This window comes from Trachypithecus francoisi, unplaced genomic scaffold (genome assembly GCF_009764315.1).
Source record: "Trachypithecus francoisi isolate TF-2019V2 unplaced genomic scaffold, Tfra_2.0 Lachesis_group1, whole genome shotgun sequence".
Taxonomy (NCBI): Eukaryota; Metazoa; Chordata; class Mammalia; order Primates; family Cercopithecidae; genus Trachypithecus; species Trachypithecus francoisi.
Genome location: NW_022681454.1, coordinates 37,324,063 through 37,342,971, shown reverse-complemented (window position 1 = coordinate 37,342,971; position 18,909 = coordinate 37,324,063). Strand labels below are relative to the sequence as shown.

The following is an 18,909-nucleotide window of genomic DNA, read 5'->3' as shown; positions in this document are numbered from 1 at the left end:
ATTTCTTCAAAGAAATAGAAAAAACAATCCTAAAATGTATGTGGAACCACAAATGACCTAGACTAGTCAAAGCCATACTGAGCGAAAAAAAACCAAAAACCAAAAACCAAAAAACAAAAAACAAATGGAGGAATCACATTACCTGACTTTAAATTACACTACAGAGATACAGTAATCAATACAGCATGGTTTTGGCATAAAAACATAGACACATAGACCAATAGAAGAGAGAACTCAGAAACAAATCAATACATTTATAGAGATCTCATTTTCAACAAAGGTGCCAAGAACACACACTGGGGGAAAGGACAGTTTCCTCAGTAAATGGTGCTGGGAAAACTGGATATTCATATGCAGAAGAATGAAACTGGATCCCTCTCTCGTCATATATAAAAATCAAATCAAAATGGATTAAAGACATAGATCTAAGACCTCACACTATGAAACTACTACAAGAAGGCACGGGAAAATCTCCAGGACATTGGACTGATTAAAGACAGTTGGTAAGGGTAGTTGGAGGAGGGGGTGAAAGAGAAGTGGGGATGGCTAATGGGTGCAAAACAAAAGTTAGAAAGAAAGAATAAGGCTTAGTATTTGATAGCTTAACAGGTGACTATAGTCAATAATTATTTATTTGAACATGTAAAAATAATTAAAGAATATAACTTGTTTGTTTATAACACAAAGGATAAATGCTTGAGGCAGTGGGTGCTCCATTTACCCGGATATGATTATTATGCATTGCATGCCCATATTGAAACATTTCATGTACCCCATAAATATATACACCTATGATGTACCCACAAAAATTAAAAATGATTTTAAACATTTAAAATAAAAATAAATGAAGTAAAATCTACTTGAAAAATGAAATATCAGTCATAACATTGACTTTAATGTGAAATGGGTTGGAATTATTCAAGAGACCAACTTAAAAAAGAACTGTGTGAACCTGAACAAGTAGTATCTGAAAGGGAAAGCCTTATATGTGAAAATACGTTCAACTTGATTAACAATCAAAGGTATGCTAAACAAAACATACATGTTTTTGCTTATCTAACTAGAAATGAGTTGTTTTTTTTTTTTTTTTTTTTCTGAGATGGAGTCTTGCTCTGTCACCCAGGCTGGAGTACAGTGGCGTGATCTTGGCTCACTGCTACCTCCGCCTCGTGAGTTCAAGAGATTCTCCTGTCTCAGCTTCCTAAGTAGCTGGGATTATGGGCATGTGCCACCACATCCAGCTAAGTAGAGATGGGGTTTCACCATCTTGGCCAGGCTGGTCTTGAGCTCTTGAAATCGTGATCCATCCGCCTCGGCCTCCCAAAGTGCTGGGATTACAGGCACCCAGCCATAAACGAGTTGTTAAAATGTATACTTGGTGTCAGTGTAGGATGTAGGGAAACCTGCTAGTCATACACTACTGGTAGGAGACATTGAAAGCAATTTGAGAATCTGTATTAACAGTGGAAACTATGCATAATCTCTGACTCAGCAATTCTACTTGTGTCCCTAAGGATAAAATTAGTAGTATGCAAGAAGATTTGGTATTAGTGAAAACTTGAAAAACAAATAACAATAAGGTAGCTCTTAAATATGGTATCTTTACTCAACAGTATACCCTGTAGCCATTAACAAGGTGCTGGAGAAAGAGGTTTGCATATGTGCAAAAAAGCCAGTGACAAAATGACATGTATAATATAATCACAGTTTTGTGGTTGAGACAAAGTTTTGTGGGTTGAGACAGAGGTTAACAGTGGTTATCTCAGAGTGGGGTGGTTTGGACACAAGGCTAGCAGGATGGCATGTAGTTGAGAGTCAGGAGATGGGACAGACTTGGACACATATCCTGACTCTGCCACTGTGGGAACTGCGGCAACTTGCTCACAGAGTCCTTATCTGTAAAATGGGGATAATGCTACTTCTTAGGGTTTGTTAAAGGATGAAAAGAGATGATGTTGAAAAAGTACATAGCACAATATCTGGTACAAATGAATACTAATTGATAGATATGTAGATTTTTAAATCTGCAATGACCAATTTTCTACAGTGAACACATTACTTTTGTAACAAAAGTTATTTCAAAAAATGTAAACACATATAGAATTCTAATTAATGATATACACGCTCAAGTGAAAGCAGAGAAGGGAACTATACGATGTCCACAACTTACTTTGAAATGTCTCAAAATATAAGATGGGTTGGTGGTGGGTACACAGAAGTTTACTACAAAATTCTTCCAACTTTGTTATATATTTGAAAACACAATACAATGTTGGGGAGAAGGCAGAAAAAAAGAGAATGCCCTTGTTTTTAGGAAATACACAGTAAAGTAAAAGCTGAGCATCCAAAATCCAAAAATCCAAAGTCCAAAATGCTCCCAAACCTGAAACTTTTGGAGCACTTACGTGATGCCACACTTGATCTCATGTGACAGGCCACAGTGAAAACGAAGTAAAAATTCTGTTTCATGTACAAATTATTAAAAATATTATATAAAATTACCTTCAGGTATGTGTAAAAGGTATATATGAAACTTTTGAATGGCATATTTAGACTCAGCTCCCATTCCCAAGATATTTCATGATGTATATACAAATATTTCATAATGTATATGCAAATATTCCAAAATAAAAAAAAATCCAAAATCTAAAATACTTCTGTTCTAACTTCTTAAAATAATTCAGAAAAAAACATTGTGTGTGTATAAAGATAGAACAACAAAGCAAATGTGGTAGATGTTCATGTTTAGGGATTCTGGGTAGAGGATTTATGGGGATTCTTTGCACTTTTCTTGCAACTTTTCTGTTAGTCTGAAATAATGTCAAAATAAAATGTTTTAAAAAGGTGTGAGGTTAAAAACAAAAGTGTGAATCCAAGGTCAGTTCTTAAACTCTGCTTTTAACAACCTGGGCTGGGACCTAACACCTCCAGGAAATCATTGCTGGGGGATAATGCTACTTCTTAGCGTTTGTGAAAGGATGAAAAGATTCCCTATATGGCCATGTGTGGCGGCTCACACTGGTAATCCCAGCACTTTGGGAGGCCGAGGTGGGAGGATCACTTGAGGTCAGGAGTTTGAGACCAGTCTGGCCAACATGGTGAAACCCCATTTCTACTAAAAATGCAAAAATTGGGAGGCCAAGGCGGGCAAATCACGAGGTCAGGAGATCGATACCATCCTGGCTAACACAGTGAAACCCTATCTCTACTAAAAATACAAAAAATTAGCCAGGTGTAGTGGTGGGCGCCTGTAGTCCCAGCTACTCAGGAGGCTGAGGCAGGAGAATGGTGTGAACCGGGAGGCAGAGCTTGCAGTGAGCTGAGATGGTGCCACTGCACTCTAGCCTGGGCGACAGAGTGAGACTCTGTCTCAAAAAATAAAAATAAAAATACAAAAATTATCTGGGCATGGTGGCAGGCACCTGTAATCCCAGCTACTCAGGAGGCTGAGGCAGGAGAATCGTTTGTACCCAGGAGGTGGAGGTTGCAGTGAGCCAAGATCATGCCACTGCACTCCAGTCTGGGTGATAGAGTGAGACTCCGTTTCCAAAAAAAAAAGGATAATAGTCTCTATAAATTAGACCATGGACAGAGATCTTGGAAAGCAACTCATCAAAAGTCTACCAACCTACACATCATCCTGTATATGTACTGAAGACCATATACAGTCCCAAGATGAGAACTCTAGAGGCAAATAAAGGGTATGGTTCCTGTCCGCAGGCTGTTGCTGCATCTTAGAGGGGGACTCATACTCCAGAGCTTTGGTGCTTGTTGGCTGTCTGCCTTCTCTACTACACATGAGTGCCTCACACGCAATGCTTAATCCAACCAGCATCCAGCTTGCATGGTGCACTTCATTCTTATTATTCAAATGAAGGAACAGCTGGTGAATGACAGGTGGGAATGAAGGCATGATGGGTATGAGATATTATAAATTATTCTAATAGAGGGTCATACCCTTTTCCACAATCAAATCTCATACTACCCAGTGGTCCAAACTACAAGCCAGAGGCAGGAGCTCAGAGAGATGGGAGCAACTGTGGTTCCCCCTTCCCAGCTTGGGAAACAGCAAAACCTCTATCCTGCAATTCCAAGGGTCAAGGACATCCTGCTCTAAGAGTTCTATTCAACAAACTTTTAAAGTGGCTGCTGGGAGGTGGTTTGCGTTTATAGAAGTTGGAGTACTTGGAAGGGAGATACAATAGAATGGAACATGTAAATTTCCAACAATTTGCTAATGTTTAGAAAACATAGCTTGAGATTTCACATAACCTGGCCAGAAGGCGAAGCAGACAAATATTTAGTGAGCTGCTACTAGGGACTGAGGTCCTGACCCAAGAGAGATGAATAAAAATAACTACCAGGAGCTGTGCTGCCTTTATAGAAGAAACTAGAGACTGCTTGCCCAACATTACAGACAGTGATGAATCTATAGTTGAAAAAGGACTAGAAGATAAACTCTTTGACAGCTCAATCTATTTTTTTTTTTTTGGCAGAACCATTTCCTACTTTCATGGGCAGGCTTTGAAAACTCATGGGACAAATTTTTCTGATGTATTTACTTTTCTCCTAGAGGCTAAGCTTCTGTTATTTTGGAGCACTTGAAAGATTATATGCAGACTTTTGTTATCAGCACCATCAAATAGTCCATTTCATGCATTCTCAGTAGCCAGTGTGCTAGGATAGAAGTGTTCGTACGGCCTAGAGCTGGGTTTGATGGGAGATTTGTGTGCAGGGAAGTGCTCATAGGTTTTCTCCCTAGAAAGGGCTTCCTGGTCAAAATAGGTTTGGGAACAACAGAAATTAAAGATGAACAAATTCACGGTTATGAGAAGGAACTGTTTCACTCTGTTTAACCCAATTATTTTCCTACATTATTGGGCTACAGAACTTTTTTTCTCATAACAAACTTATTAACAACCAACGGATCTCATGTTTTGTGGAATACTTCTGAAAAATCTACTATCAAAATAAGAGTCCTAATCATCACTGGAGTTTTACTCCCCAAACTAATTATGCTCTACAGCATTTGGGTGAACTTAGCCAGGCAAAGTCTGTGCCCAGGTGTAAGAAATCCACCTCCTTGGGGCCAGGCGCGGTGGTTCATGCCTGTAATCCCACCGCTTTGGGAGGCCGAGGCAGGCAGATCACCTGAGGTCAGGAGTTCAAGACCACCCTGGCTAACATAGTGAAATCCCCTCTGTATTAAAAATACAAAAAATTATCTGGGCGTGGTGGTGGGCGCCTGTAATCCCAGTGACTCGGGAGGCTGAGGCAGGAGAATTGCTTGAACCCTGGAGGCGGAGGTTGCAGTGAGCCAAGATTGTGCCATCGCACTCCAGCCTGGGCAACAAAAGCAAAACTCCATCTCAAAAAAAAAAAAAAAAAAGAAGAAGAAGAAATTCACCTCCTAGCCATAATGCCATCACCAATGGCATGGACGTGGTGAAGCTGTTTAATCTCCCTCCCAACCTTTTTTTTTTTTTTTTTTTTTGAGACAGGGTCTCACTCTGTCACCCAGACTGGAGTGCAGTGGCATCATCTTGGCTCACTGCAACCTCTGCCTCCCAGGCTCAAGCAATCCTCCCACCTCAGCCTCCTGAGTAGCTGCAACTACAGGCACAAGCCACCACATCTGACTATTTTTTATTTATTTATATTTTTTGTAGAGATGAGACTTTGTCATGTTGCCCAGGCTGTAATCTCTTGAGTCCTCAGTTTCTTTATCTGTAAAACGAGTTTGTGAATCAAAGCGCTCTTTCAAATCTAACAATCTAAATGATAAAGTGGGAAAGTAGGAGAACTTCCACTCATTGACTTGATTTCCTTGTTATCGTATGGAATCCTGAGAATCATGCTGAAGGCAGGCTTCCATACATCCGTACTGCACGTGGGGTGCCACACCCAGCGGCTTGTGAACTATCTCTTTGCAATACAGCCCTCTGGGTCCTATGTCCACACTCACCCCAGGCCATGATCTTGACTGAATGATAAAAGGCCAAATTCTCTGTCTTATTCCCTCAGCTCTGCAGCTCTTTGGGAAATGCCTCTTCAGCCTCTGCCAGGAGGAACTGGGAGACGGGGACAGAATGTGTGTAACAGCAAAGTCCCTGAGAGGGACAAGGGTCTCAGACCAGGGAGACTCCTGATGGTAGAGGAAGTGACCCCCTTCTCCACTGGGAATGGGTTGGGAGAGGTGCGTGCTGCCAGGCAGGAAGGCACAGTGGTTTTCAGAGCACTGGCAGCAACCCTGGGCCTCCTGGTGTACCTGCATTTTAAAGAAAACTATGTAAAAAAATAGGTTTCCAGCAGCCAAAGAAATCAGCCTCTGAGGGTGGAATGTCTGGGTTGAAATTGGTGTTTCTCAGTGACAGGTGGCCCTGAACCCTCTGGAATCACATTAGAAGGTCTGCCTCTCTAGCCTTTACCAAGGCTGGCCTCACTAGCTCTGTGCACCTGAGAGGTGCTTCCACTGTAGGAATGCTGAGGAACAGGCCAGGGCCTGGTCCCGGGACTATTTTGCTGCTGGATTCACAAGATCTTTGATATCCATGTTGAATGTGGAAACACATTCAACGTGGTTTTTTGTTGTTGTTATTACAACATAGTGATAATATCACTTCCTTTTTCCCTCCTGTGGTCTTTACAATAGCATATCACAGTCATTTTCATGGATTGAAAAACATTTCATGTGGCCCTTTCCTCTATTCAGGATCTCATACTATTTTTTTCCCCTCTCTAATAATTAGCCTACTATCCTTAAGACAGGTGTGTGATGAATGCTCACAGCTGTGTGCAGCATCACTGACTTCACAATGGCTCCACTGCGTCTTAGTATGAACCAGGCACAGTGTTAGGTTCTGGGGATACAATGGCACCCAGGTGCTCCTTGGGAGAGCATATAGTCGTGTGTATGTGTGCGTGTGTGTGTGTGAGAGAGACAGAGAGAGAGAGAGAGAGAGAGAGATCGATCAATCCTGGTGAAGCCAGATGGCATTTAGATGAACATTCAGGAAGACGGATCACACCACACCAGGAGTTCAGCAGAGTGGTTAAGCCAGTGACTTAGGATCAGAGTAGTCAACAATTCCACTTCCATCGCTCACTAGCTTTGTGACTTGTAGGCAAGTTTCTTCCCCTCTGTGAGTTTCAGTGGCCTAATCTGCAAAATGCGAATGATGATAGTTACAGTTTATGAGGATTGTTCTGAACATTAAATGAAATAAGGATGATAGCGCTTGCTATAATGTCTGGCATACAGCCAGTACTTAATCACAAAAATCAGTTAACCACCGAGGGTTTACTATGTGCCAAGGACTGTTTTGGGGACTTTAATCTTTCATGTATTAACTCATTTCAACTTTAAAACAACACTTTAAGGTGGGAACCAGTATTTTATAGATAACTAAATGGGAGGTTATATAACTTGCTTGCCCAAGGTTGTAAAAGTTGAAAGTAGGATAGTGAAGGTATTATTAAAGTTGCTATTGTTTTTATTATTATAATATTTCTAGCATCATTCTAGTAAGTTTTTCATTTATTTTATTTTTTTGAGTCCGCTGGATTATGCAGGAAGCAGTTTGTGCTCTAATAGCTTTTGCAAGAGAGAACTGGATTCTCTAGATTTGGGCTGAATTTTATAGGTGCAGTTGCATCAATTCACCAGCAGATGGCAGGATATAGCGGTTATTTTACTCATCTCAAGAGAAGGACTTGGTACAAGGTCTCAGGACCAGGCGCGGTGGCTCACAACTGTAATCCCAGCACTTTGGAAGGCCAAGGCGGGTGGACACTTGAGGTCATGAGTTCTAGAGCAGCCTGGCCAACATGGTGGAACCCTATCTCTACTAAAATTGCAAATATTAGCTGGGTGTGGTGGTGCACCTGTAGTCCCAACTACTTGGGAGGCTGAGGCAGGAGAATTGCTTGAACCCGGGAGGCGGAGGTTGCAGTGAGCCAAGATTGTGCCATTGCACTCCAGGCTGGCCAACAGAGCAAGGCTCTGTCTCAAAAATAATAATAATAATAACAACAAAAGCCTCACAAGAATTATGGGCTGGCATGGTGGCTCATGCCTATAATCCCAGCATTTTGGGAGGCGAAGGTGGGTTGGTCACTTGAGGTTGGGAGTTTGAGACCAGCCTAGCCAACATGGTGACACCTTGTCTCTTCTGAAAATACAAAAATTAGTCACGTGTGGTGGTGTGCGCCTGTAATCCCAGCTACTCAGGAAGCTGAGGCGAGAGAATTGCTTGAACCCAGGAGTTGGAGGTGGCAGTGAACCAAGATCGGGCCACTGCACTCTAGCCTGGGTGATAGAGTAAGACTATGTCTCAAAAACCAAAAAACAGAACAAAACAAGAACAAAAAAAGAAACAAGAATTATGGCCCAAGTAGCATGGGTACTTTGCTATGCGGCAAGGTTACAGAGTAGGTAATGTGGTGTTTTAGATGGTTACGGTATTAGTCAGGGTTCTCCAGAGGGACAGAACTAATAGGATAGATACATATGTAAAGGGGAGTTTATTAAGTATTAACTCACATGATCACAAGGTCCCACAATAGCCCATCTGCAAACTGAGAAGCAGGGAGAGCCAGTCCAAGTCCCAAAACTGAAGAACTTGGAGTGTGATGTTCAAGGGCAGGAAGCATCCAGCACAGGAGAGAGATGTAGGCTGGGAGGCTAGGCTAGTCTCGCCTTTTCACGTTTTTCTGCCTGCTTTATATTCGCTGGCAGCTGGTTAGCTGGTGCCCACCCAGATTGAGGGTGGGTCTGCCTTCCCCAGTCCACTGACTCAAATGTTAATCTCCTTTGGCAACACCCTCTCACACACACACACCCAGGAACAATATTTTGCATCCTTCAATCCCATCAAGTTGACACTCAATATTAACCATCACAGTTACTGTCACCTTTAAGCCTGATGAGGCCAGGGCTTTCTCTAGCACTGGCTGGACATGGGGTTTATTCTGGTCTGGCCAAGCAATGGTGGGGTCAAAAGGCTCCCAAAATTCTACAGAGGCCTCTTCACACAATGACTGCACATCACAACTCCATCTGGGTTGGTCTCTGCCCACTGTACATTTGGACAGTAACTCTGTGGAAAAGCCTGGGGGAGGAAGGTGTCCGTGGAGCCCAGGGGGTCCAGTTCCTTCCCCCAGGTTAGACCTGGTGCTGCTCCTCCTCCGTAGCTGACCTTGCACTTCTCCCAGATCCAGGGGCTGCCCGTGGTGTAAGCCAACCTCAGAGCACCCCCTTCTACATGAGGGTACATGGTCATGAGCTGGGAGGGAAAGGTAAGCCACAAAATAAATATGGCCCCATGCAAAGGTTTTGTGGGGAGAAGCCCATTGTTTGTTATCTAAAATTAACTCAGAATATCATGGGTGAAAAGGTAACATTTGCGTGAATGACTAGAAGGCACACAGAGATGTCAAGTTCTGCCAGTAGCTTGTGGTCATCCTCTCCACACTCCCCAGCCTCCCAGATCCTCCTATACCCTTATGGGGACAGTTTAAGGAAAAAGTTTGAGAAGCTATGTCCCTATTCTCTGGACTGTAAATTCCTGGAAGTAAGCTCCTGTTTGGAGTAGACAAGATGTAGTTCATTAATGAATAAAGTCTAGGGTGTGTGTGTGTGTGTGTGTGTGTATGTACGGGGTGGAATCCTGTAGACAGATAGGAGCACAGGGCACTGGGTCGTGAGGAATCCACCTGGCTCTGAGTGGGGCCTGACAGCCTGTGTTTCTAACAAGCTCAGCATCAATCATTACTAAGGGATCCGCTTAAAAATGTCAGACACTGGGCTGGGCGCAGTGGCTCACACCTATAATCCCAGCACTTTGGGAGGCCGAGGCGGGTGGATCACCTGAGGTCAAGAGTTCGAGTCCAGCCTGGCTGACCTGGTGAAACCCTGTCTCCACTAAAAATACAAAAATTAGCTGGGTGTGGTGGCAGACACCTGTAATCACAGCTACATGGGAAACTGAGGCAGGAGAATCACTTGAATCCAGGAGGCGGAGGTTGCAGTGAGCCAAGATGGCGCCACTGCATTGCAGCCTGGGCGATAACAGCAAGACTCTGTCTAAAAAAAAAAAGAAAAAGAAAAAAGTCAGACACCCCCAGCATCAGTGCATGGACACTTTCATTTTTATGGCTGCATTACCAGAACTACTGGTCAGGGTCCTATGAAGATCACATGACTTAAACATGTGACAGGCCTGGCGATGTGTATCTGGCAAATAGCAGGTTCTTAGGAAATGTTGGCTGCTTGCGTGTTCATGGCAATTGTCTGTGAGAATATTCTTTTTTTTTCTTTTTTTTTGAGACAGGGTCTCACTCTTGTCACCCTGGCTGGAGTGCAGTGGTGCGATCTCAGCTCACTGCAACCTCCACCTCCCGGGTCCAAGTGATTCTCCTGCCTCAGCCTCCTGAATAGCTGGGATTACAGGCACCTACCACCACGCCTGGCTAAGTTTCTGTATTTTTAGTAGAGATAGGGTGGTTTCACTTTGTTGGCCAGGCTGGTCTTGACCTCCTGATCTTAGGTGATCCACCCGTCCTGGCCTCCCAAAGCGCTGGGATTACAGAGGTGAGCCACCGTCCCTGGCTGAGAATATTCTTTAACCATTGGGTGCTAGTTCCTTTTAGACACTGTGTAGAAATGGGCAATGTTTTGACCAAATCTTCCCTGGAACCACATGGGAACTGAGGTGTGTCTCCATCACAGGGAATGTCTCTGATTTTGCTAAGTAGCCGTATCAGGGAGACGGCAGACGTCTGGAAGAAACTTGAAGCATTTGGACAAAGTTAAGTTCTAAAAATGCTGAGGAAGTTTTAGAGGTGGCCATGTGGAGAGGAGTTTATATAATATAGTCTCGTAAGGCTGCAAATAGATTTAAAAGGAAGCACAGCTCAGAGCCACCTGCTTGGAATAAACTAGTTCAGGGCAATTCCCAGAATCTTACAGTATCCGCTGTGGACTGAATTGTGTCTTCCCCCAAATTCACATGTTGAAACCCTAACTCATTGTGAGTGTAATAAGAGATAGGGCTTTCTGGAGGTAATTAAAGTTAAATGAGGTCATCAGGGTGGGGTCCTAATCTAAGAGGATTGGTGGCCTTATGAGAAGAGGAGAGAGAGCACTTCCTCCTGAGCAACCTCAGGAAGATTCAAAAAGGCTTGTGAGTGAAAGTGAATGGTGCTGGTGAGTCCAGAGCACACTGAGGAGAGGCCGTGTGAGGACACAGTGAGCAGGCAGCATCTGCAAGCCGGAAAGAACTCTCCCAGGAATTGAATTTGCCGACACCTTGATCTTGGACCTCCTGGCCTTCGGGACTCTGAGAAAATAAATTTATTTTGTGTAAGCCACCCAGTCTAGAGTATTTTGTTATGGTAGCCTTAGCAGACTACTCTGATAGGGCTGTGATTTGAAAGAATCTTAGAAGTCATCCCACCCAACTATTTTATTTTATGAATGTGCTTCCAGACTCAAGACTGGAAGCAAGAAGTGGTCGGAAGACAAGAAAAAACTCTCAATTTGTCCCCTACTTGTAGATGAACCTACGTGTGCAGAGTTGGAACCCAATGTTCCTTTAAAGTAGAGTAAAAATAGGTTTTGCACTTGGAAAGACTGAGCATGGTTTAGAGGCCTTAAACACCCCTACTAGGGGTAAGACACTCTGCTAATTGCTAAGACACTGAGAGGTAGAAGATCTCTGCTGTTTGTTAAATGACTCACCAACTATTCAGGCAACAGATGTTTCCTGAGCACCTATTATGTGTCAAGTACCGAACTTGATTCCAGGGATGTAGAAAGAGTTTACTGTCCAGGAAAGGAGACAGGTATATAGATAGATGACTAATATAGTGCCTTAAGTACTAGATTCAAATATGTCATATAACATGCTATCTAGGACAAGGAGCTCCAGAGTAACCATAGGAAGATTAGAAAAGGCTTGTGGGCAAAGGTGGGCAGACAGTGGTTCTGGTAGATTCCAGAGCACATTCCAGGAGAAAAATGTGCACTCCCACTGCCCCGTTCTCAAACAGCATCATCTCTTTCATACCTGGATTACTGACTACAACATCACCTTACTATCACCTATACTTGCCAGTATCTCTGGCTAATATATTTGCCACAAAGGAGTCATGATCTTTTTAGGCCATGAATCTGGATCATTATCACTTCCCCTGCCTAAAATTTTTCAGAGGTATCTCATGCTGTTAGGATATTTAGTAGCATGCAATAATGAAGATGATTAAAATATCAAATGTACATAGTCCTTCTTACGTACCTGGTGTTCATCAATATGCTTTACATATACACTTGGTTCTCATTATTTGTGGATTCTATATTTGTGAATTCACCGGCTTACTAACATTAATTTCAATACTCATTGTGCTTCTGTGGCTGTTCCTGGGTATATGCAGAATGGCAAAATATTTTGAGTCATTAGATGCTTATGTTTCTAGCTGAGCTCAAATAAGATGGCACTGTGCCATACTGTAAATGGGTATCTTCTCATGGCCCCATTGCTTGCATTTTGTGATTTTTGTTGGTGATGTCACTGTTAAAAATGGCCCCAGGCATAGTGCTGATGTGTTGTCTACTGGTCCTAGGTGCAAGAATGCTGTGATATGTCTCACAGAGAAAATGTGTGTGTTAGACAAGCTTTGTTTAGAAATGAGTCATAGTGCTGTTAGCCCGAGTTCAATGTTAATGAATTAACAATACATATGCAAATAAAGTGCTTTAACAACTGAAACATACATAAAACAAGGTTATATATTGATCAGTTGATGAAAATATTGTGACTAGAGGCTTGTAGGAACCTAACCCCATATTTCCCTTGAGAGCAATGGTGCAGTGCTCACTAACTCCTTGTTTGAAGTGACTTTAGAGAACATAACCCCAGTGAATTATGATTATCGACTGCAGTAACTCACTTAAAATTAATAAGAAACGTATACAATAATAGATGAAGTCTTTTCTATCACATACACAGCTTTCTGGTGCGTTGTCCCCCCTTTCTTTCCCTGGCCACATTGGCCTTCTTTTAAGTCTTTAAAGTTGATGTTTTGTTCCTGATCTCAAGGACCTTGTCATAGACTATTTCCTTTGCCTTCTCACCCCACCCCATCTAAACCAGCCAGTTTAAAACCCTGTTATTCCACCTCATGTCACCTTTCACTTTACATTCTTAGCGCAACTTACAGTTTTATTTCATTCATTTTTTGACGTCTTTCCTGCCTTCTCAACTATTCAACGCATGAGGGCAGAGCCAGCAAGTCGCTTGCAAGTCTTAACTCTGCTTGTTTGCTCTCAGGCAGAGGAGGATGAGCATATGAAGAGGATTGGGAAAAATGCTCAGAGAGGGAGGAGGCAATCAGGCTTTATTATCAAGAAGCAGGAGAGGAGAGAGTCTTCCATCAAACGGTGTCAGATGCCTCAGAGATAAGGAAAGGATGGAACAGTGAATTTCACCTGAATTTCCTATCAAGGAGGGTGTTGGTGGGAAATGCAGGAAGGTTGTAGAACAGTAGAGGTGCATGCTGGGGTGCAGCAGGCTGAGGAATGCATGGGGCATATGAAAAGGAGGAGAGAGAACTCTTATGGAGCTTGGCTGGGATGGAAAAGATGAAGGGAACAGTCACAGTGGACAAGGATACAGGATTACAGGATGGTTTTGTAGCAGGTGAAAGATAAATACATTTTCTAAACCAAGGAGGAAAAAAATAGTTGAAAGAAATTGAGAATAGTAGAAAGAATGGGGGAAAAACCAGGATCAAGTCAAGATCACTAGTGAAGAAATACAACTTAGAAAGATGGAAAGATATACACTTTTCCCTTGGAGCCTAGAGGGAAAGAGGCAAGGGTGATTTTAAGTGGAGACATTTCTAGATGCAGGGTGGGAAGCTGGAGGACTATAAGCTGTGAGTTCTTGATGTAGGGGGCAAGGTGTCTGCTGGAAGGACTAGATGTGAAAGCTCAAAGTGACAAGGTTTGGAATGGTGTGTGGTGGAGGGGAAGAGCAACCACTGAAAGGCAGCTGAGCAGTGCTGAGGGTTGGCCTCAGCTGGCCACCAAAAATCTGAGTGATGCCAATGCACGTAGTTCTGGAATTCTTTCCCTCTCCCAGCAGTGCCCAGCAATCCAGGTAAAGGCCCGTAGAATGTGGGTTACTACCCTCGTCCCAGGTTGAGGTATAAGGCAACAGGGCTTGGGTCTCGAGAGTGCTGGCAAGCATGGTTGAAGCAATGGACCTGGAGCCTGCACTAAATGGGTAGGGCTGTGTGGCCAAGAGGTTGGCTAAGGAAGAAGAAAGAGTCCTGTGGGTGAGGATCCTAATGAGGTTAGGGGGAACAAAAGCAAGACCGGTGACTTGGCATCCTTAAGCATGAGGAATTTGGAGCCATAAGAGATGGTGGCATTGGCACATTAGTGTCTACAATGAAGGACATGGTCCAGGATGTGGCCATGGAAAGTGAAATGTAGTGGAAGTGAGGATGACTAGAGTGCAGGAAGTCAGAAGGGCTTTGGGCCTATGGTATTGAATGATCTGGAGCAGCTGGGAAGTCCCCAGATGATGGCAACAAGTAGGGAAAAGGACAGAATAGGCCAATGGCATGAACCTCAAAGGAAGATAAGGTATGCAGATCGGAGGCCGCTTGACTATCTAGAATTTGCAAAGGGGAACAAGAATAATCCATGCACCACTTTCAGGAGACACAGAGTGAGGGGACCAGGCTGGTTCCACTGGAGTGAAATATATAGAAGATTATATTACAAGTTTGGCTAAAGATGGAAATGGTAAAGGGCTTGGGAGGGAGACTCAGAGAGAAATAAAGAGGAGGAAGGTCTGTATTCACAGTACCTGGGTCCTAAACAGGAGAGTATACTGGAATCATCTTGAGGGCTAGTCATTATCCCGGAGCCTCTGATTTAGTGGGTCTGAGATGGGGCCTGAGAAACTGAATTTCTAGCAAGTTCCCAGGTGAGGCTGATGCCATAAGGTCCTGGGAGCACACGCTGAGAGCCACTGTTCTGAGGCATGGACATTAACTGGAGAAGCTTGAAACTGCCTGGGGATGGGGGGATAGATTAACTGGAAATCTTGCAGTGTGGAGACTTTGTTGAACCATGCATTATCACACTCGTTTTAGAATTGCATCTCTGAAAAACAAACATAAAAAGGAAACAGCAATTCTACTCGAACTTGAGTGAGCCAGAAAGAAAGAGACTATGGGGACTGCTCTGTCTACTGGCTTTAAGGTTTTAGGTAATAAAAACTGTAGCAGAAGACCGAATGATAGAAAATTTAATGGAAAGGGAAGAGACTAGATTTTCCCACCAAAGCATGGAAAGATAAAATAAGATAGCTTACCTGTGTGGAGATTGTCTGTTAGGTTTCTCTCGAAGTTTAACTTCTCTTCCTGCAACAACAAGAAGTTGAACATTGAGATCTGTGGGTTGCCTCCTTTTTACAGCCAGATATTATTGTGAGTGTGACTGAAGGAAGCATTTCCTAAAGGGCACTGGACAGTAATGTGGGGAAGGAGTTCCTGGCTTGGAACAGTTTGCCCAGGAAGGCAAGGGGTTTCACATTTATCAGGCTGGGGTTTGCAGCCCAGCTCCTGACACTCAGAAATCAACTCACAGTTAACCGCAATTTAAGTATGTAAAATAGTATTACAGTGAGATTTAAATGGAACATCATACAAACTGTTGATCACACACTGGAAATGTTGGAGTTGCCCAATAACCGAAAGCCACCTACTATGGACTGAATGTCTGTGTCCCTGCAAATTCATATGTTGAAATCAATCCCCAGTGTGATGGTATTAGGAGGCGCCGCCCTCTGGGGATACAATTAGTGCCATTATAAAAGAGATCCCAGAGAGCTGCCTTGCCCCTTCTGCCTTATCAAGTTATAGTGAAAGATGGTTGTCTATGTAGAAGGTCCTCACCAGATGCCAAATCGGCTGGCACCTTGATCTTGAACTTTCCAGCTTCCACAACTCTGAGAAATTTCTGTTGTTTATAAACCACCCGCTTTCTGGTATTTTCTTAAAGCAGTCCGAATGAACTAAAACATGCTAGTTGTTATTACTGTTGATAAACATTACATGACAATGTGCCTCTTCTCTGATGGACAAAGTTTTGACTAAGTGAAAAATCCCACAAAAAACAAAACAACAACAAAAACCAGCAAAGTTTAATGAATAAATGTGTGGTATTTCAATAAAATACACGATTTAGAAAATATCTTTGTTTACGATGTATAGAACTTAAGAAAGTAAAACAAGTGTTCAGATTTTTATCCAATTCTCCATGATTATTAGAATAATTTACTACATATGGACACATCATTTTCAAGAAAGGCTCTTATTCCACTCCCAAGTAGACTATATATCGAGATAATGAGCTCTGTCTTATGATATTGGAATGGTTTTACATCCTTTTGGTGATTTAATTTTATATTCTTGTCAGCGAAATCTTTTCACTTGGTTATTATTTTTTAAAATTGTTCAATAACTCCTTAAGAGCTAATACATTGCTCAAATGTCACACAATTATTCTATTATTCTTATTTTTTATCATAGCACTGACAATTCAATTTAAATATTACTTGATAAGGAAGACAGGAGAAAGGCAAGTTCATGCCTGCAGGGAGATAACCCTGTAGCAGTGGAGAGCAAGGAGGTGAGAAGAGCTTACAACCAACTACAATATCATTCAGGGTACAAACAATGCCATCAAAGGGACATCAACAAAATCCTGAGGCCATTCAGATAGGGAAGAGTACACTCTCTAACTGGGCGGTTTCGAGAAGCTGACAGCACCTGAGCCAGGCACTGAAACAGACAGCAATCATATCAGATGAAAAACTAATAGAGGGGCTGGGTGTGGTGGCTCACACCTATAATCCCAGCACGTAGTGGGGCTGAGGCAGGCGGATCGCCTGAGGTCAGGAGTTCGAGGCCAGCCTGGTCAACATGGTGAAACCCCGTCTCTACTAAAAATACAACAAATTAACCTGGCGTAGTGGCGGACGCCTATAATCCCAGCTACAGAGGAGGCTGAGGCAGGAGAATCGCTTGAACCCCGGGGACAGGTAGCAGTGAGCCAAGATGGCGCCACTGCACTCTAGCCTGGGCAACAAGAGTGAAACTCTGTTGCAAACAAAAACAAAAACAAAAACATAAAAAAAGAGAAAAGAAAAAAGAAAAACTAATAGTGACCAGGTGTGTCGAGAGGGTCTTTTAGGCAAGGGGAATGTGACAGAGATGAGGCAGAAAGAATGGAGTATTATTTAGTCAACGAAGAATTCTGAACTCCTACTGTGTGACAAGCCCTATGCTATGTACAGGAAACTGCAGGCTTTAGGTAACAAAAACTGCAGTGAAAGATTGTTTAAAAATTTAATGAAACGTGGAAAGAATAGGGTGGGATGCCAGGTGGTGTGTCCTACAGAATGACAGCCTGATGGGAACAGTAAATATTCTGGATTGCTTGATGTTTAAGGAGGAGACTCAGGGGGAACAAGGATTTCCATAGAGTATTAGGAGTCACTCCAGGGAGTGAGATGTGAAGAGGGAAGAAGGCAGAACTATAGGATTTGAACATCTACATCTATGGGCTGAAGGGTTCTGGGTGAAAGAAACAGACAAGCCGCAGTAGAAAAGGTTTGAGGTACAGGGCTCTACAGTGCCTCAGCTGAAGAGAACAGCTACCAGCCCAACAGCATCAAACGCTGTGCAGAGGATCGAGACCATTTTTAAAACTGGATCTTTGGCCGGGCGCGGTGGCTCAAGCCTGTAATCCCAGCACTTTGGGAGGCCGAGACGGGCGGATCACGAGGTCAGGAGATCGAGACCATCCTGGCTAACACGGTGAAACCCCGTCTCTATTAAAAATACAAAAAACTAGCCGGGCGAGGTGGCGGGCGCCTGTAGTCCCAGCTACTCCGGAGGCTGAGGCAGGAGAATGGCGTAAAACCCGGGAGGCGGAGCTTGCAGTGAGCTGAGATCCGGCCACTGCACTCCAGCCCGGGCGAAAGAGCAAGACTCCGTCTCAAAAAAAAAAAAAAACTGGATCTTTATCTTGACTTTGATTATACTGTATTCCCTGTAGAACAAATCCAAAATCCACCTCTCAAGCCACACCCTTTGTCTCCTAAGCACCAGACCCATATTTTCCATGTGGGTGATGCAGCATTTCTGAAGAGAAGACCTTAGCAGTCAGTTCCTCCACAACCATTTTTGGAAAGATAAAGAAACCAGAGGGCATGAATCTTAGTGACATATCCAGGGCCATGCAAGGAACGGTGGGGAGGAGCCAGGACTTGTTTCCTGGCCTCCTGTCTCAGAGTGTCCTCTATGAATTGAAAACATCACATAATTCTTGTTTTTGTTTTGAACAAAGTACCCAGCTGTCTGTTAGAAGCTACTCTCAGATGTCTCTACATTTAGTGAGCTGTTACTGAGTGCCTAAGGTGTACCATGTGGAGTGCTAAGCACTGACAGTAGAAAAGGGGAATAGAACACCCTACTTGCCCTACCATGCAGCTGACCAGGTGGTTGGCAGACAGATCAAAACCAGTGGTAAGTGCTTCCTAGGAAACCAACTGGATGTGGCAATTTGGAGTTACAGCTGAGAATCTACTTAGAGTGAGGGCTGGACCCTTTGAGAGGGTAGCATTTAAACTGGAATCTAAAACATGAGATGGAGCCAGTTATGCAATGAAAAGCTCTCATTAAACCACTGCATTGTTAAAAAAGCTTAAGTGGTTCTGTATTGCCTACCAAATCTTAAATATCCTCAGCTATGCATTCAAGACCTTCTACAATACGACATCCATGGCCTTCCTAGTGTATCCGGGGAACTCCTCTAGCTACTTTCTATTT

General features: G+C 43.2%; 1 protein-coding gene across 2 annotated transcripts in view; it reads right to left on the bottom strand.

The window, feature by feature from the left end:
- Positions 1–18,909, bottom strand: part of CUNH4orf19 (chromosome unknown C4orf19 homolog) — a 136,275-nt gene that overhangs the window by 16,755 nt on the left and 100,611 nt on the right. The window contains exons 2-3 of one of the 2 annotated variants that reach the window (XM_033213949.1): positions 15,387–15,435; positions 14,877–15,175 (exon numbers count right to left, since the gene is read on the bottom strand). The gene's annotated coding sequence lies outside the window, so the exon portion shown is untranslated. The remainder of the gene's footprint in view (positions 1–14,876; positions 15,176–15,386; positions 15,436–18,909) is intronic. The other variant, XM_033213948.1, reaches the window with a different exon arrangement.